The sequence below is a fragment of the Nelumbo nucifera genome, chromosome 1, assembly GCF_055504915.1.
Source record: "Nelumbo nucifera cultivar China Antique chromosome 1, China Antique-T2T, whole genome shotgun sequence".
NCBI lineage: Eukaryota > Viridiplantae > Streptophyta > Magnoliopsida > Proteales > Nelumbonaceae > Nelumbo > Nelumbo nucifera.
The window spans coordinates 203,214,864-203,234,539 of NC_142649.1; the positions used below are offsets into that span (position 1 = coordinate 203,214,864).

Sequence of the window (19,676 nt, forward strand, 5' to 3'; positions counted from 1 at the left end):
GGATATCACAGACCCTTATTCCTTCAATTTGGCTTTGCTTGCAAAATTGGCATAGCACTTCTACAATGACTCTGATAGCTTGTGAGCAAGAACTCTAAAAGCAAAGTATTTCCAAACTTGTGATGGTGGGAAGACAAGTTCTTGAAAAAAGGATTATGTGGAAAGTCAACAATGGCCTTACTTAAGGTGTGAGCATGGGATGATCTATGGATTCTATGTGTAAAGGGCTTTAAGCCCTTTGGTCTCATAACTACCTCCTCAATAATCTCTTCATTCTTAATGTGGTTCAAAAGATTCTCTCTATTATATCTTAACTAATCAGTGGGATGATAAAGTGATTTTGTTTGGAAATTAGAATGGTTCCTTTTCAGTAAATTTTGTTTATTTTATTGCTAAATCCTTAGAGGATGTAATCAAAGTTGGAAGGAATTCTAGCAATTTGGGGAAAAAATCTTGGGGTCTAATTTGGAAACTATCTTTTGAATACAATGTTAAACCTTTTGTGTGGAAATGTTGTGTCAATGGGATTGCAGTTAGGAAAATTCTTTATAATAGAAGCTTGGTGCCTCCGAATATTTGTGGTAAATGTAGGAAGGAAGTGAAGTTTCTTCTTCATGCTTTACTTCTGTTTGATAAAGCAAGATGTGTATGGGTTGGTTCTAATCTTTGGTCTGAATCCAGAGCATTTTTTTTAGAAGCCCATAGGCAATTTCATTGAACTAAATCTTTCAACAATACAGGTAGAAGAAATGGCGGAGAAACAGACCAGGTATTTGGCCTTGAAATAGTACAAGCATGTTTCGCCATACATTGAGCTACAAAATTATCTGTACGATGAATCATGAAGAAGATGTGATACTGATCAAATCCAAGCAACAGATTCCTGCAATCGGCCAAAACATGATGTAGCCTCCAAGGGACCTCTAAAGATTGGTCCAACAGGAAATTAATAATCTGTTGTGCATATCCCTCCAGCCAAATTGATTTGATTTTATTGGGAAATCCTTATCTTATCTTCATACATGTATCTTTAACTAGTTGTAGTTCCCTAGGGTCTTTGGCTAATTGTAGTTTCCTACTACAATTGCATCTCCTAAATTGTATATATATATCTTGCATATTGAAGGCACAGAATTCTCCACAAAGATTTTCACATGATATCAGAGCCCGGTGTGTTCGAATGGAATCCCTGTGCAACTTCGGTGCTTGACATGCCAGACAACCTGGGTTTCTCCTCAACCAGAAGCGGACCGCCTTCCTCCCACCGAAGTTCGGTCAGTCATTGTAGCATTTGGCGACGTCCTGGAACCTGCGCGATTAGATAACAGTGGATGATTGATCCCCCGCGTAGAATTTCTGGTCATATATGAAATTTCTGTGTCAGATCTGCTTTGCTGGTTTCTTGGAATGCAGAAGTCCCTTGAGTTACAGAGCTTCTAGAATCTGCTTTAGCGTCTTCAGATCCTTTGCTGGTTCATCGATTCCCCGCATCTCCAACCGCTTCCTGATCTCTCCATAGAGAGAGTCTGTGTGTTTTGGTTTCAGAAAGAAATCCTGCGTGTCAAAGAAACTCTTACGATGCTGCTGCGTCTTCCATGATGACGTAGATAGGCCTCCGCTCGAAGGTCTCGATGATTCGGGCTTTGGTTCTCTCACACAGAAGTCAATTGAGTCTGGTTTCTTGACGTTAGATTTATTATCTTCTGGAGCTGCATTGTCTCTAATCACATTGCTGGTGACATTAACTCTAAAGCTGGTCTGGAACTGCTGCTTCATATGGAAGTTGTTCCCGTCGATGAAACGATACTGAAGCAGATCTCTCGATACTCTAGATTCTGAAGTAGATCTCCGTAACTCAAGCTGGTCTGATTTCTTAAGAGGCTTGCGCCCAGAGTTGGGCAGCACTTCGAGGCCCATAAGCCAGGCTATGACGCTAGGCGAACGACGCTGCTTGTCGTTACCCTCAGGAGACGTCATTTCTGCAGAGCTCTCGAATTGAGTCGCGGCGAAAATCGCTGTGTTGGTTCGGATCTCCCTCGGGTATAGGCTTTCCTATTCGAGTGAACCCAGACTGTTCACTCTCTTCCAACAATGGCGATACCGAATTTCCTTTCGGAACAGAGCAAATGCTGCCCAGACTGCGGCGAGTGAGACTGGAGGACAGAAGGCTGGAACCATGAATCATCATGATCGTAGCGGATTCCCTGGGCTGAGTGGAGAACAATGGACAACACTTCTTAATATTCTGAACTCTCACAAATCTGGTGGAATGGGAAGACTTTCTGGTAAGAAAAATTCTACTGATTGGATAATTGATTCCGGGGTGTCGCACCATATGACTGGAGAAATTGATTTATTGATGGATGTATGGAATATTACACCGTGTCCGGTGGGACTTCCTAATGGGAAGCAAACCATTGTAGTGACGGAAGGGACTTTACATTTGAGTGGAAAGATTTATTTACATTGTGTGATTTTTGTACCAAGAATGAACTGCACCCTTATCTCTGTAGCAAAATTATTGCAAGAAATAAACTATACTGTCACTTTTACTGACAAGCTGTGTGTGATACAGGACGAAACCTTGAGGATTCTGATTGGAATGGGTGAGCAGTGTGATGGGGTCTATCATTTTAGAGGAGTAGCACCGGTTCGGGCGAATAGAACAAGCGGTATGGATGAATGAGAGTTATGGCATCGCAGATTAGGGCATTCGTCTAAATAGATATTATCTTTTCTTCCTAAAGTAGATAAATTAAATAGTAGAATTGAAGGAGATAAGCCATGTGATGTTTGTTACAGAGCAAAACAAACACGGGAAACTTTTCCTGAAAGTAAACATAAAGTTGATGATTGTTTTTCTCTAATTCATTGTGATACATGGGGCGCCTATAAAGTACCTGCCTCTTGTGATGCAGTTTACTTTCTAACCATTATTGATGATTATTCTCGTGCTATGTGGGTTTACTTGTTGCTGGAAAAAAGTGAAATAGCACATATTATTGAGAAATTTTGTGCCATGGCAAAACGTCAGTTTGGCAAGTAAGTCAGGACTGTTCGAAGTGATAATGGAACAGAGCTTAAAAGCTTGAAGTCATATTTTGAGACTCATGGCATTCTGCATCAAACTTCGTGTGTCGGGACACCGCAACAAAACGGTCGGGTGGAGAGAAAACACAGGCATATCTTGAATGTTGCGAGAGCATTGAGATTTCAAGCAGGCTTACCCATTGGTTTTTGGGGGGAGTGTATCTTAACCGCCGGATACTTGATAAACAAGACACCTTCTTCTATACTTGGCGGGAAGACTCCGTATGAGGTACTGTTCGGGACGCCACCTCAATACGGCAAATGAGAGTATTTGGCTATCTCTACTATGCTCATTGGAATCCTCGAGACAAGGATAAGTTTGGAGAAAAGATTTGGAAGTGTGTTTTTGTAGGTTATCCCTACGGAAAGAAAGGTTGGCGCGTATATGATGTTGAAAGAGGTGAATATTTTGTCTTCTCGTGATATAGTCTTCCATGAGAATGTGTTTCCATATGCCGCCAATCTAAAAGCAATTCTAGAAGACAACCCTGGCCCAGCCATTGCACCAGCTGATATCGTGGTTGATGATGATGTTTTTCACAGCCATAGAGGAAATAAAGACAGGGGGAGTGATACAACCAATATTTGTGGTAGGGGAAGCCTTGAAAATAATGATGATGGTAGAGAGGAGGAGCAAGGAGATGGAGAGAATGTGCAGGAAGTGGAAATCAATGGCGGTGTGGACAGAATTAGTGTGGATCCAGCACCACGAATAGCACCAGAAGAGCAACTTGGTAGGGGACATCGACATCGCACGCCGTCTATTCTGTTAAAGCCCTATGTAACCTACACTGCTTGGTGTTTGAAAGACCCCATTCACACTCAAGCCCACTCTGAATCAAAGTCCTCATGTATGACTCCCTATCCCATAGCAAATTATGTGGCATGTACTAACTTCTCTACTAGACATCAAGGCAATGAAAAGTGAGAAATTGAGAGAATCTATGAGAAAAGAAATCCAGGCTCTGGAGGATAATGGTACTTGGACATTGGAGACTCTACCTCTCGGGAAAAAGGCAATAGGGAGTAAATGGGTTTATAAGATCAAATATAATTCAGATGGGACGGTTGAAAGGCATAAGGCACACCTAGTTATTCTTGGGAATAGACAGGTTGAGAGGTTAGATTACAATGAGATTTTCGCTCCTGTGGCCAAAATGGCAACAGTCCGAACCTTCTTAGCTGTGGCAGCCGCAAGAAACTGGGAGTTGCATCAGATGGATGTACATAATGCATTCTTACATGGGAATTTGAATGAGGAGGTATACATGCAGTTGCCGCCAGGTTTCATAGCTAAGGATTGAACAAAAGTGTGCAAACTGAAGAAATCTCTCTATGGATTACGTCAAGCTCCCAGATGTTGGTTCTCGAAATTGACAACGGCCTTGATACAGTTCGTGTTTGTTCAATCGTATCATGACTACTCTTTGTTCACTTATTTCAATCACAATGTTTGTATGCACGTGCTGATGCTTCCATTGCGAAATTTAAAGAGTATCTCAACCGATGCTTCCATATGAAAGATTTGGGTCCACTCAAGTACTTCCTAGGTATTGAAGTAGCTCGTGGCCCTGAGGGAATATTTTGTCTCAACAGAAGTATGCCCTAGACATCATCTCGGAATGTGGACTGTTGGGAGCCAGACCAACATCCGTGCCCATTGAACAGAATCATCATCTTGCATTGGCAAAGGGCGCTCTAATGGAAAATCCCAATCAGTATCGGCGACTAGTGGGGCGGTTGATATACTTAACCATCACACGACCTGAACTGTGTTATTGTGTTCATATCCTAGCTCAGTTCATGCAGAGTCCACAGCAAGAACATTGGAAGGCAGCTCTGCGAGTAGTGCGATATATGAAGGGATATCCTGGACAAGGTATATTGTTATGTTCTGATAGCAATCTGTGTCTGTATGCTTATTACGACTCTGATTGGGCAAGCTGCCCATTGACACGACGTTCGTTGACCAGCTATTTTGTTCTACTGGGGCAGTCACCGGTTTCTCGGAAAACGAAAAAAACAACATATTGTGTCATGCTCCTCAGCAGAAGCAGAATATCATTCAATGGTTGCGACAAACTGTGAGTTGAAGTGGATGAAGAAACTCCTTTTGTCCTTGGGAGTGGTGCATGATGAACCTATGCGATTGTATTGCGATAATCAGGTGACTCTGCATATAGTCGCAAATCCAGTGTTTCACGAGAGAACAAAGCATATTAAAGTTGACTGTCATTTTGTTCTTGATGAGCTACGGCATGGGAACATTGTTACTTGTCATGTTCGAACCACAGAATAGTTGGTTGACATCTTGATGAAGGCTCTTGGAAAAGAAAAATTCGCCTATTTCCTCAGAAAATTGGGCATTCGAAATCTTCATGCGCCAATTTGAGGGGGAGTATTGGGAAATCCTTATCTTATCTTCATACATGTATCTTTAGCTAGTTGTAGTTCCCTAGGGTCTTTGACTAGTTGTAGTTGTATGTTGCATAATGAAGTTGAAGGCACAGAATTCTCCACAAAGATTTTCACTCAATGGCTAACCTTAGACCCTCCCTAACTGCCATAGCTTCGAGAACTTCTGGGTGATTGCGAGGAACATTAATAGCTCGGCCCAAGCAAAATTCTCCTTTGTGGTTGCGAAAAACAATACGAATTCCTGATTGCAAACCACTGGAAGCCCTATCAAAATATAGTTTAATCTGAGTCGCCAGAGGAAGGGCCCAAGAATTGGGAAAAGGATTTAGAGCTGGGCTGAATGTCATTACAGGTTTAGTTTCCTCGAGTTTAGAGAGTTAAACAAACTAGGCAGAAGCTCTCTGTTAATAATGTTTTCAGGAATGAAAGCCTCACCACACATAAGACTCTTACATCTGGCCTTCCAAGCATGCCACATGATGATGGCACCAAAATTAAAGATGAATTTCTCATTATTTTTCCATGACATTGACATAGAGAGCCACACTTCAAAATCCCAGACCTGCCCTGAATCTATCTTTGAGCCCAAAACCGAACCAAACCACATCGGTCTCATGGCAGGATAGAGAAGAAAGCGGTGATTTATTGTTTCGGGCTCATTACCACACAGAAAACATGTACTATATCCATTTTGGGAACATGCCTTGCCAAGATAGGACTAGTTGGTAAGCATTGGTTCAAACATCTCCAAAGAAATATAGGTATTCGTGGTGGTAACTCAATACATCTCCAAAACTCTTTCCAAAAGACATCAGGGAAGGCCCAACTGCTATTCGAGAAACTAGCTTCGCCCTCACACACATAACGATATGCCGAGGCACTTGTGAGATGACCTTTAGGGGTGTTTGTCCTTACCCATCTGTCACTAGCGAGGGCGGGATTCAAGGAGAGGGGAGTACGAAGTATAGCTTCCATGGTGCATTCGTCGAACAAAGCTTGAATCTTGGAACAACACCATCGTCCAGTGGTTGGGTCAATGAGCTCTGCAAACCGCCTCTTCTTTTGAAGCTTGGTTGTACATTATCCTTAGATCTCGTGGAAAAGCTAATGTTTATGTAATTGCAAATATCTCTATTGTTCTGTAGGAAATTTAGAAATATAAAAGTGGTGACTATTTTGAAATATTTACGAGTTGGTTTAGTTGTTTAGTTTAGGGTGTTGTCTTTTTCCTTTCTTGGTTTGTTTGGCATTCTAGTGTTTGTTGTTATTGTTTTTTACTACCAAGGTTATCGAAGTATCATTGACCCAAACAGTTGATACATTTTGACCAAAAATCGATTATAGTGTCAATCCCATTTTTACCCTGAACCATTATTTAGGCAAAAACTGCTGAAATGGTCAGAGAATTGTTGACCCGGATAGTTGAACAACTATATTGTTCAAACCGACTAGTGGTTTGTAGTTTAATAAAAACTATTTAACTTTTTGTAAGGAAGCATTAAGAGAGAAAATCTATACTATTTTAAAAAGTACAAATGGCTTCAAGAATATTTCTGAACTTTTCTAATGACAAAATATACCCCTTTATATTTAAATTTATTGATTAAAAATGAGGGCAAATAGGATAATCAGTTCTTGATATTAAATGAGTTTAAAAGAGGTAATTTAAAGATATTCAGTGCATTCGATTCTCTCTCATTAAATCCAACATCTAAGTTATTAACTTGCTTCATGTTCATTGAATCATCTATTCAAATCATTTTTGTTTATTCTCATCACTAAGTTCTATTAACTAAATCCATACTTAATAAATTAATAATTCCAATAACATAAAAGCTTATACTTTTAAAACCTACCTAGCAAAAATAGTGGTTTAGTCTTGGTGTGGTAAAAAATTAAATCATTTTGGGTCAAATGGGTTAATCCATATTGCCACAATTAAATAATAAAATGAAAAAAGAGAAATTAAAAAAATTAGGAACAATTTTAACATACATATTAAATTATAATAAGTATGATAAATAAGAAATGTTTTTATTAATGATGGAAATGGAATGTAAAATTTAAAACCAATTGAAAATAAAAATATTTTCCTATTCTTTCTCATTAAATTCTATATTTAAGATATATTTTTCTTATCATTAAATTCTTGTAATTAAATTCATAATATTAATTTTAATAGTATAAAAATAAAAAATTTGAAAATTAATTTGAAAACAAAACCATTTTCTTCCCACCCAATGGTGGGCAAGTAATTCGACCATTTGGGGTCAAATGGATTAATAAATAATGTCATAATTAAATAATAAAAAAATAAAATAAATAACTATGAAATTTAAGAAGTATTTTTATTAATGATGAAAATGGAATGCGAAATTCAAAATCTACCTAGAAATGAAATGATGTCATAATCAAATAATCAAATTTTTAATAATAGAAAATACAAAGAATCACAAAAATTTAAAAAGAAAAAACATAGAGAAAATTTTGGGTACGTATCTAATGTTATATATTTATAAAAATAAAATATTAGGTACATCTCTAATATTGTGCAAATTATACTGAACAAAAATAAGTTTATACATAAGAAATAATTTTATTAATGATGAAAATGTAATACAAATATTATTGTCAACTTAGAAATCAAACAATTTTTATTTTTAAATGGTGGGTCAGTGGTTTGAGTCAAATGGTATCATAAATAAACAAAAATAAAGTGTAATAAGTAAAAATCATATTTTATATAATATAAATGAAATATATAATTTAAAGGGAAAATTATAGTCAAAGTTAATTGTACATTTAAAATTAGGTTGTAGGTTGGTCTAGAAACCAACAAAACTCTAACAACCAGCGCTACATTTCAAATTATAAAACCCCCCGCCATGTCATTGGAAGCATATGTGGATGTTGCGAACATGGGAATTTTAGTCCATGTTGAATACAACAAAAAACCTATACTAAAAATAGGTTTTTAGTTTCTCTCCCACTCTCTCAGCTTTGGTTTGTAGCCAAATCAAAACCTCTCTCTCTCTCTCTCTCGATCAATATCTCCTTCTCCCTCAATCTCTATCGTTCTCCAATTGGTGTAAATTTCATAGCCAAGAGTTTATTATATTGAGCAAAAATATATATAAAAAAAAAGAGGGAGCGGGAGAGAAACTGAGAGAGAATGATAGAAATTAAGGGAAAATGAGAAATTGATCGAGAATGAAAATGAGAAAGATTGAGGGAGAACAATAAGTAAAGAGAAAATGAGAGAAATTGATATAGAGAACATAAATAGAGAAACCAAAAACCGTTTTTATTTATTTTCAAATCACATAGTCATTGAGCAGATAAAGATGACTGTGAGTGAGAGAGTGCAAAGGAGATTGTGTGTGAGAGAGAGAAACTAAATTTTTTTTTTTTTTCTATCACCTAACATTAAAGGGCAATTTCAGTATAAGCTTTTTGTTATGTCCAACAGGGATTAAGAATCCCATGTTGGCAACAACCACATAAGCCTACGGTGACATGGCGAGAGTTTTTATAATTTGAAATGTAGAGCCAATTGTCAAAGTTTTGTTGGTTTATGGACCAACTTGTAGCCTAATTTTAAATGTGCAGTTGACTCAAACTATAATTTTTCCTAATTTAAAACTAATATAAAATCAAAGTTATTTTTTTATCTAAATGGTGGGTCAATGATTCAACTTTTCAAAGAAACCCATGATGTCATAATTGAGTAATAACTATATAAATTTATTTTTAATCATATTATTCATTTTATTAATTTTCAATTTCTATCTTAACTATGATATTCTCACGTGTTACTAGTAAAGATAAGAGAGATAAGAGAGGGAGTGAGACGAGATCTCAAATATAAAATCAATGATTTGTGTGTGTGTGTGAGAGAGAGGGGTGGGGGGAAAGAAACCAAGAGAAAAACTGATCTCATATCTTAAAATCAGAGAAAGAGAGAAAGATCTAAAAGGGCTGAGGGAGAAACTGTTGCCATCACCATCATGGGTGAGTCGCCTTTATCTTCATTCCTTCCTTCCTTCCACGTTGAGTAGAATAAAATAGAAATAAAGAAGAATAAAATACCAATCACACAAAAAGAAATTGATGGCCAAAGTGGTTTTGTGCTTTTATTCATTTTTTAAGTTGAACAAAATGATACTTTTTTGTTATTTTTATGTTTTTAGTTGTTTGGAAGAATTTATGATTTATAGTTAAAATCTGTCTATATGCATTTGAAATAGAGAAAAAGTCTAATTTATGTTGGTAGGACAAATGGGTGAGTGAGAGTGGGACAGAGCCCACATAATGCACATGCCCCACAGCCCATCCCCTTTGTGCATAGGGAATATCTCCTGACAAACACAAGAGATCTACTCTGGGCAGCCGATCCGATCACAGGTCAAAGTGGATCGTGACCCACGAAGGCAAGTTCAGATTTCTTACCAACATCATCTAACATCTCATATATGAAGAGTCTTATGGGTCCTAATTCCACTAAAGCACACATCTCATATATGAAGAGCCTTATGGGTCCGAATTCCACTAAAGCACTAACATGCTTAAAGGAAAGGGGTAGTGCCAATATGACTAGATTGGTACCCAACCCGCACCAAACCCATCCATTTACCAGCCCTGTTTTGACAGCTCTGAAAATGACAGAGCATCTAAAGATTTTTAGCCTCCGAAAAAAAACCTCAAGCTAACCCTTCTATTGGATACATTAAAGATTTTTTGCCTTAGAAACTTAGAAAACCTCAAGCTCACCTGGTATTGGATACATGTCGGCTTGAAGTCATCCTGATTTCTATATCCTACGAATTGAATTCAACAAGTAGGTCAAATCTATGTGATCTGTAGTTATATTCATACAGTTTGGATGCAAACAATGCCATGCCCCAACCTTTGAATTGCCTACGTAATTATGGTAGGGAATTGCTCTAGCATTCTGATTTAGGCACCATTCCAAAGGTTCTAATTCTTCCCACTTGCAATGATTTAGGCACCAGTCCAACAGTAAATTTGAATTTACTAAAATGGTTGGACTTAATTCTTTCTCTGTGCTCTAGCATTCTGATTTAGGCACCATTCCAACAGTATGCATCATTAGACAAGCTTTCAACCCATTACTGGGTTAAAAATCTGCTCCAAATCATCACTAAAACCATTTTACCAAAAATCCAATTCTCAGGATTAGCTTTGAGCACAGAGAAAGAATTAAGTCCAACCATTTTAGTAAATTCAAATTTCATTCTCAGAATCACAATCACAAAATTCAATCAGAATTTCTTCTCTGAAAGCATGCCAACCACAGTTGAGTTTCATGATTAATGGCAACCATTCTCTAACTTCATTATTCCCTGTTTATATCTCCATTGATCCATCCTCACAAGCAATTGCAATAATCAACCAACATGTTTTGCTCAAACTCTATGCTCCTATTAATAATAATTTCGATTTATTATTTATTAGTATAATATACTGTTGGAAAGCTTTTCCAACTAGGTTTTGCTAGTTGATTAATTGAGTGACATTGGTCCTGTTTGGCAACACCCAAAAGAAAAGATCTCCAACCTTGTCTCTTCTGTTTCAATATTAACTGCAGGAATTTGGATAATCAAATTCAAATAAAACTGAACTAAACAAAACAAAATGAGTAGAACGGAAAAAAAAAACATGGAAAGGGTTCATCATCATCAGCTTAGAAAGAGTCTTTCTCATCCACAGCTAGATATCTCTAACTGTGTAGGAAGGTGTCCTAAGATTAATTTCAAGATTTCATCACCTGGTTGCTGAACCCTTTTCCATTAAGAAAGAAAGCAAATTAATCCTTATAGCTAGATAAAATTAAGAGAATGCAAAAGATAAACTAGGATTCAGAAGCAAAACGATGACACATCACCAGGAGATAAATCTCTCTCAGATCAAGTGTTGGATTTATTACTAATGCTTCATCCTCATCCATTTTTAATAGAATACCAGTTAAATGTTAGATGATAGATCTAAACCTAAGAAAATGAGGGGCTGGGGAGGAACCAGATTGCTCAGTGATGGCGTGTGACTAATTGGTTCGATTCTGCCAGCTTTTGACCTCAACTTCATTTCGGAAGAGGGAGCTTGTTATCCTCATAGCAATCTCATTCATCCACCAACCAACAGAAAGCAAAAAGAAGTAAGAACAGAAGAGAAAATACAGAAATATCAACAGAACAAAGAAAGAAAACCCTAAGCACAAACAGAAGAGCTTCGGACACGATTTAACGAACAGGTAGGAGTAAAAAGAAAAGGAACTATTTTAGAAGATTGCTCAGTTCAGCGGGGTCGTCGACACGCAAATTCCCCCAAGAGGAGAAACCTGCATTCCGGTCTGTTGAGCTTGAATTTTCCGAGTCGTCACTGCAATCTTCTTTCCATTTGAACACAGAAACACCAAAAAGAAACAAAAACCCTAGACATGTGTGATCTAACTACAACCCCAACAAAAGAGACTGCCTCGCCTCGCGTAAACGCCCATCTAACCCTAAAATCTGTTGAGTTGAGCCACTGAGACGGGCTTTGTCCCGTGAGTCTTTATACTGAAGGATTCTAGGGTTCGGGGAGTTGCTATCCGGATCTTGCGGTCCTCCCTAATCTTGTTCCTTATCGTACGGTTGTAATTAGGGTTTTACCGAGGGTTGATGGTTGATGCATGAGTACGGCTTAGTCCAGGCACGCTATATACGCGCACCGTTCGCGCAGCACGAGGATGCACCACGCGTCTTTTGATTCGTCCGTTGGCTTAATACGTGTGAAATGAATTAAACGGAGTCTATCCTTCATGCCGTTAGCTTTTCATTAGTTCCATTCCACTTCCTGCTCGAGATTCACCGGACTCTGCCGTCCCCAGTCACTCTCACTCTCTCCCTTTCCAATCGGCGGTGATTAACAGCCATCACCGGTGACCCCCTCAAGTATTTTGGACTCTCCCCTGATAGAAGTCGGACTGCTATCACCGGTGACTGATAGAAGTCGTATTAAATGTTGCTACACATTTTCAGAAGACATTTGAATCTGCTCTTTCGAAGAACAGTAAAGTTAAGCTACTTCCAAAGTTTGTTTCTTTCCAATATGTGTCGTTACACCTCCTAAGATTAGTTAATTCCCATGTTAGCCGATTCTGCTCCCAAGGTGTGTTAATGTCTGTCCTTGTTCAGTGCAAGTCGGTTCACCTTCAACCGACTCCATCTACTATAAAAACCCCTCTTCTGTACTGATTCGGATCATCAGAGAGAAATACCAGAATACTACAAAATTTTTTCTCTCATTCAACTAAGTTCTATTCTATTTTCTATCATATTTTTTTATAGTATTTACTATTACTATCATCTGCAACCATCAGTGGTATCAGAGCCCGTTCGATCAATCTCTTGGGCGTGATTTCTTCTAAACATAATGTGTGCAGAAGCCAATCGTTCCACCCTTTCTCTACCAATCTTCAATGGAGAAAACTATGACTTCTGGTCCATCAAAATGAAGACCTAGTTCCGGTCACAAAGTTTATGGAGAATCGTTGAGGAAGGATTCTGCATTGCTGAAGATACTTCCACTCTTTCAGCAAATCAAAAGAAGATCTATGAAGAGAATTAGCAAAAGGATTGTCAAGCACTATTCTGTTGAAGTTGCCTTTCAGTCTAAAGTTAATCTGCGGTCTCATAAAACAAAAGTTGATGAAAGAAAGTCACAAGGAAAACCAAAAGAAAATAATGACAAGTATTCTTCATGTGATATTTGCAAGAAGAGAAACCACTTGGAGAAAGATTGTTGGTTCAAAGGAAAACCACAGTGCCAAAACTGTAAAAAATTTGGCCATGTTGAAAAAGTTTGTAGATCCAAGACAACCCATCAAGCTAATTTTTCAGAAAAGAAAAATGAGGAAAATAATCTTTTTTATGCTTGTCATTCTACAATAGAAGAAAAAAATGATACTTGGTATCTTGACAGTGGGTGCAGTAACCACATGACTAAAAATGAAAGCATCTTTCATAGTCTTGATAAAATCAAGACAAAAGTCAAAATTGGCAACGACAACTTCTTGGAAGCAACCGGCAAAGGCACCATTGTAGTTGACACCAAACAAGGTAAGAAATACATAAATGATGTACTTTTGGTCCCCAATATTGATCACAATTTACTCAGTGTGGGCCAAATGATAGAAAGAGGTTACTCTTTACATTTTGAGGGAAACTCTTGCACAATCTATGATAAGCAAGACAAGTCCCTTGAAATTGTAAAAATAAAAATGACAGAAAACAGATACTTTCCCATTCAATGAAGAGATGCAAGTTACATAGCAATGCAAGCACAAGTGGACGAGTCGTGGCTATGGCATAGAAGATTCGGACACTTTAATTTCCATGGATTAAGGATTATTCAGCAGAAGAACATGATGCGTGACCTACCAGCTATCAAGGAGTTCAACAATGTCTGTAAAGGGTGTATGCTCAGAAAACAACATCGACAACCCTTCCCATCTGGCAAATCTTGGAGAGCCAAAGAGCCATTGGAATTAATTCATACAGATGTTTGTGGTTCAATGCGTACTCCATCAAATAATCAAAACAAGTATTTCATCCTCTTCATTGATGATTATACTAGAATGACATGGGTTTATTTCTTGCGAGAAAAATCGCAGGTTTTTAATATTTTTAAAAAATTCAAAGCCCGTGTTGAGAAGCAAAGTGGTCACAACATCAAGACCATAAGAAGTGATAGAGGCAAAGAATACACTTCTAATGAATTCAACAAGTTCTGTAAAGATGAAGGCGTGGAGCATCAACTTACAGTCGGGTACTCTCCAGAACAGAATGGAGTATCCAAAAGAAAAAATAGAACAATTATGGAGATTGACAGAGCCATGCTCATGGAAAAGGATCTTCCCAAAATTTTTTGGGCAAAGGCAATAAGCACTACTGTCTATCTGCTCAACAGATGTCCTACTAAAGTTGTGCAAGATAGGACACCAATTGAAGCTTGGAGTGGGCAAAAACCATCAGCAAAGCATCTCAGAGTTTTCGGATGCATATGCTACACCCATGTCCCACAGGAGAAAAGAGGCAAACTGGATGAGAAGACTGAGAAAGGAATTTTCTTAGGCTATAGTACTCAATCAAAAGGCTATCGAGTCTATAGCTTAAGGAAAGAAAAACTCATAATCAGTCGAGACATAAGCTTTGACGATGATGCTGCATACAATTGGGAGACAAAAGAAGTTGAAAGAAAGACTATCAACTTGCCTCTATTACCAAGTCAAAGAATTGAAGAAGATCATAATCAAATCAGTTCACCAACACAATCGGAACCGGAATAAGCTTCACAGTCTACTCCAGACTCACCACCAAGGCGAACTAAATCCTTAATAGAAATATATGAAACATGCAATTTGATGATCATAGAACTAGAAAGCTTTGAAGAAGCTTTTAAGGAAGAAAACTGGAGAAAAGCTATGGATGAAGAGATAAAAATGATTAAAAAAATGAGACTTGGGAGCTTGTAGATCGTCCACAAGACAAAGACACTATTGGAGTTAAGTGGGTCTACAAGACAAAGCTTAACTCAGATGGCTCGATCCAGAAGCTTAAAGCAAGGCTAGTTTCCAAAGGATACTCACAACAATATGGTATCGACTACAATGAGACATTTGCTCCAGTTGCTCGCCTTGACACAATCAGGGCATTGATAGCACTAGCTGCACAGAAGAAATGGAAAACTTTTCAACTTGATATAAAATATGCATTCCTCAATGGCTATCTTAAGGAGGAAATCTATGTGGAGCAACCTGAAGGGTTCGTGGTGCAAGGACAAGAAGACAAAGTTCTCAGATTAAAGAAGGCACTATATGGCTTAAAACAAACTCCACGAGCTTGGTACAGCAGAATCGACAATTACTTCTTGGAGCAAGGATTAAGGAGGAGTTATAGTGAGCCAACACTCCATCAAAACTCAGGGTACAAATGACACTCTCATTGTTTCTCTATATGTTGATGATCTTCTTTATATTGGAAATAATGAGAAGATGGTCAAGAAGTTCAAAGAAGACATGATGAAGACTTTTGAGATGACTGATTTAGGCCTAATGCACTATTTTCTTGGACTTGAAATAACTTAAGAAGAAAAAGGGACATTCATCTCACAAAAGAAGAATACAAAAACTCTTTTGAAAAAATTCAAAATGGAGGAGTGCAAAACAGTATCAACTCCACTAGACAACACTAAAGCATTCAAAAATGAAGATGGCTCACCAAAGGCAAATGAATCACAATTTCGAAGTATGATTGGATGGCTCACCACTAGACAACAAGTTCACGACCATTGTCTTCGGATGATGGGCTATATCAACGAACTAGAGGCTCTTGGATCTGGGCTGGATCTGGTAACTCAGATCGATGCTATTCTCAACTCTCTGCCTCCATCCTTTAATCCATTCATCATGAACTACAACATGAACAAGCTGAACGTCAGCTTGCAAGAACTCAGCAATATGTTGCAGAGGGCCGAAGAATTGATTAAAAAGGATGAGCCCATTGCCATGCTTGTTGAAACTGACAAATCGGGCAAGAAAAGGAAGGCGAAGAGAAAGCCCTAGAAAAAAGCTGCCATACCCAAGAAACAGAGGAAGGACAAGGCATCAGATGCCTGTCATTTTTTCAAGAAGACTGGCCACTGGAAAAGGAATTGTCCTACCTACTGGAATCCAAGAAAGGTAACTTCGAAACTTGTGTTATAGAAACCAATTTATTGGTAGCTTCTGCGTCCTGGTGTATTGACTCCGGGGCTTCAACTCATGCGTGTAACTCACTGCAGGGGTTCAAGGTAAGCAGAAGGCTGAGTAAAGGAGAAGTAACACTCTACTTGGGGACTACTGCAACTGTTGCAGCCGCGGCCAGAGGAACCATGGAATTATGTTTTAGAGAAGGAATAATTGTACTGAAAGATTGTCTTTATGTACAAAATTTAAGAAGAAATTTGATTTCTGTCTCAAAACTGTGTGCAGATGGTTATTCTGTCTTCTTTAGTAATATGATTACTATTAAAAGAAACAACAGATTCATCGCATACGGGGAACTGGAGAACGGTCTCTATGTTCTACATCCTTCTCTAGAAACTAAATAACCGAAACTACGTCGGTTGAAAACCCTAATAAGAGAGCCCGTGATACAGTTAATCCCACGTGTCTGTGGCATTACCGACTTGGCCACATCGGTGTTGACCGAATCACAAGGTTGGTAAAGGATGGTCCTTTGGATTTTCTAGCTGTAGAAGATCTTCCCACCTGTGAGCCTTGCCTACAAGGCAAGATGACGAAACGGCCATTTAACGGTAAGCCTGAAAGATGTACGGGCACACTTGACCTAATACATACTGATGTATGTGGTCCCCTGAGTGTTAGGACACGAAATCAACACGTGTATTTCATCACCTTCACAGATGATTTTTCACGATATGGTTACGTGTACCTAATGAGACACAAGTCTGAATCCTTTGAAAAGTTCAAAGAGTTTAGACAAGAGGTCGAGAAACAGTTAGGGAGGGAAATTAAAGCCCTTCGATCAGATCGAGGTGGCGAATATCTCTCTGACGAATTCAGGGACTACTTAAAGGACAATGGGATAGTATCACAATTAGCTCCTCCTGCTACACCACAACTTGACGGTGTTTCAGAGAGGAGGAATAGGACCTTATTAGATATGGTCCGGTCGCTTCTCATACACTCAGAGTTACCCACATCCTTTTGGAGTTACGCATTAGAGACTACGATTTACGTGCTGAATCGGGTTCCAACCAAATCGGTTCCGAATACTCCATATGAACTTTGGACCGGAAAGAAACCAAGTGTCAGACACTTGAAGATTTGGGGTTGTCCAGCACACGTTAAAAGAACGAGTGCAGACAAGTTGGAATCTAAGACCAGCCGTTGCCTATTTGTAGGCTACCCAAAAGGCTCTGTAGGTTACATTTTCTATGACCCAAGTGAGCAGGAAGTGTTCTGCAGTCGAAATGCACAATTCTTGGAAACCGACTATATCCTGGACACCCATCGTCAGGAAGTTGTTCTTGATGAGGAAAGCTCAGGAGCAGTGGGAGATGTCCCACAAGTTCCAGGTAGTGACCAACTTAGAAGATCCACTCGGGCATCCAGGCCACCAGTCCGTTATGGTTATGATCAGGATAGCTACCTGGTGGAAACCTTGACTAGTGAGGAGGATCCCGTGACTTACGCGGAAGCTATGTTGGACATAGATTCCCAGAAGTGGGTGGAGGCCATGAGAGCAGAGATTGACTCAATGGAGGCCAATGGAGTCTGGACTCTAGTAGATCCACCCTCCGGGGTAAAAGCAATCGGTTGCAAATGGATTTACAAGAGGAAGAAGGGCCCCGATGGCAGGATTGAGACCTTCAAGGCTCGTCTGGTGGCGAAAGGGTACACTCAGAAAAAGGCATCGATTATGAAGAAACCTTTTCGCCTGTGGCCATGCTTAAATCCATTAGGATCTTGCTAGCTGTAGCAGCATACCATGATTATGAGATTTGGCAGATGGATGTCAAAACTGCATTCCTGAATGGAGATCTTATTGAAGATATCTATATGCAGCAGCCGCAAGGCTTCATTGCTGCAGGTCAGGAAAACATGGTATGTAAACTTAATAGATCCATTTATGGACTTAAGCAAGCTTCTAGAAGTTGGAACATCCGTTTTGACTCTGCTGTCAAATCGTTTGACTTCAAGCAGAATCCGGATGAACCCTGTGTCTACAGGAAGTTCAGTGGAGATAAGGTTACCTTCTTGGTTCTATATGTAGATGACATTCTACTCATTGGGAATGATGTAGGAATGTTAACTATAGTGAAAGTATGGATTTCGCAGCAATTCTCCATGAAAGATCTTGGAGAAGCCTCCTATATACTGGGTCTTCGACTCTATAGAGATAGATCGAAGTGGATAATTGGATTATCCCAATCTGCTTATATTGACAAAATAGTCAAAAGATACAGCATGGAAAACTACAAGAAAGTAAATGTTCCTTTCAGGCACGGAGTCACTCTCTCCAAGAAGATGTCTCCCAAGACTTCTGAGGAGATTGATGGCATGAAAGACGTACCCTATGCCTCTACCGTAGGGAGCATCATGTACGCCATGCTGTGCACTCGTCCTGACATTGCTTAGGCAGTGAGTGTAGTAAGCAGATTTTAGGCCAACCCAGGGCAGGAGCATTGGACTGCTGTGAAAAACATACTTAAGTACCTTCGAAGGACAAAAGAGTTTTGTCTGGTGTTCGACGGTAACTCACTACAGATCCAGGGGTTTACAGATGCCGATTTCCAGTCAGACCCAGATGATAGAAAGTCTACATCTAGATATGTTTTCACGATAGGATTGTGTGCTGTTTGCTGGAAAAGCAGCAAACAGAGGTCCACTGCAGACTCCACGACCGAGGCCGAATACATTGCCGCAAGTGAGGCTGCCAAAGAAGCTGTGTGCATGAAGAAGTTCGTTCACGAGTTGAGAGTTGTTCCGTCCAGCACATCACCCATCCCATTGTTGTGTGACAACAATGGAGCCATTGCTCAGGCTAAAGAGCCATGAGCCCACTCGAAGTCGAAGCACATCGAGAGAAAGTACCACGTACTACGGGAGATTGTTGGTAGAGGGGACATCCTGATTCAGAAGGTAGCGTCAGCGGAAAATGTAGCAGACCCATTGACAAAGCCACTATCACAGAAAGTGTTTGAGAAACACGTGGAAAGCATGGGACTCCGGCTAGTACCTGATTGGACCTAAGTGCAAGTGGGAGCTGTTAGACAGTTTTCTATGCCCTTGGCTTCAATCAGAATGATGTACTTTATGAGTTTATTGTAAATGAATAAAGATACATATTTGATTCATGTTCCCTTGGTATGTTTCTATGTAATACCCTTAAACTGGACACTTAATGAGACTTGTGTTAGTTTAGAATGTTCACAGCCAGTGGGTCGGTCTGGGGAGACCTATCCTGACAAGGCTGACACTGCGGTGCCACCAAGTCGGTTGGGGTGGCCTGTCTCAGCTGCTAGGGTGAGACCCTAGGCACATACAGTGTAGGATTAATTGAATCTTTGAACTAGACCAGATTTCCAGTATTGCCCTGGAC

The 19,676-nt window shown here is 39.2% G+C and overlaps 3 non-coding genes across 3 annotated transcripts; all 3 read right to left on the reverse strand.

The window, feature by feature from the left end:
• Positions 1-11,381: 11,381 nt before the first annotated feature.
• On the reverse strand, positions 11,382-11,475 carry LOC148804375 (small nucleolar RNA snoR31). Its single transcript, XR_016081795.1, has one exon. It is a non-coding gene; the product is annotated as a small nucleolar RNA snoR31 (small nucleolar RNA).
• Positions 11,476-11,551: 76 nt separating this feature from the next.
• LOC148804376 (small nucleolar RNA R30/Z108) lies at positions 11,552-11,651 on the reverse strand. Its single transcript, XR_016081785.1, has one exon. It is a non-coding gene; the product is annotated as a small nucleolar RNA R30/Z108 (small nucleolar RNA).
• A 161-nt stretch (positions 11,652-11,812) lies between these two features.
• On the reverse strand, positions 11,813-11,915 carry LOC148804377 (small nucleolar RNA Z107/R87). The gene has a single exon (XR_016081796.1). It is a non-coding gene; the product is annotated as a small nucleolar RNA Z107/R87 (small nucleolar RNA).
• Positions 11,916-19,676: the final 7,761 nt, after the last annotated feature.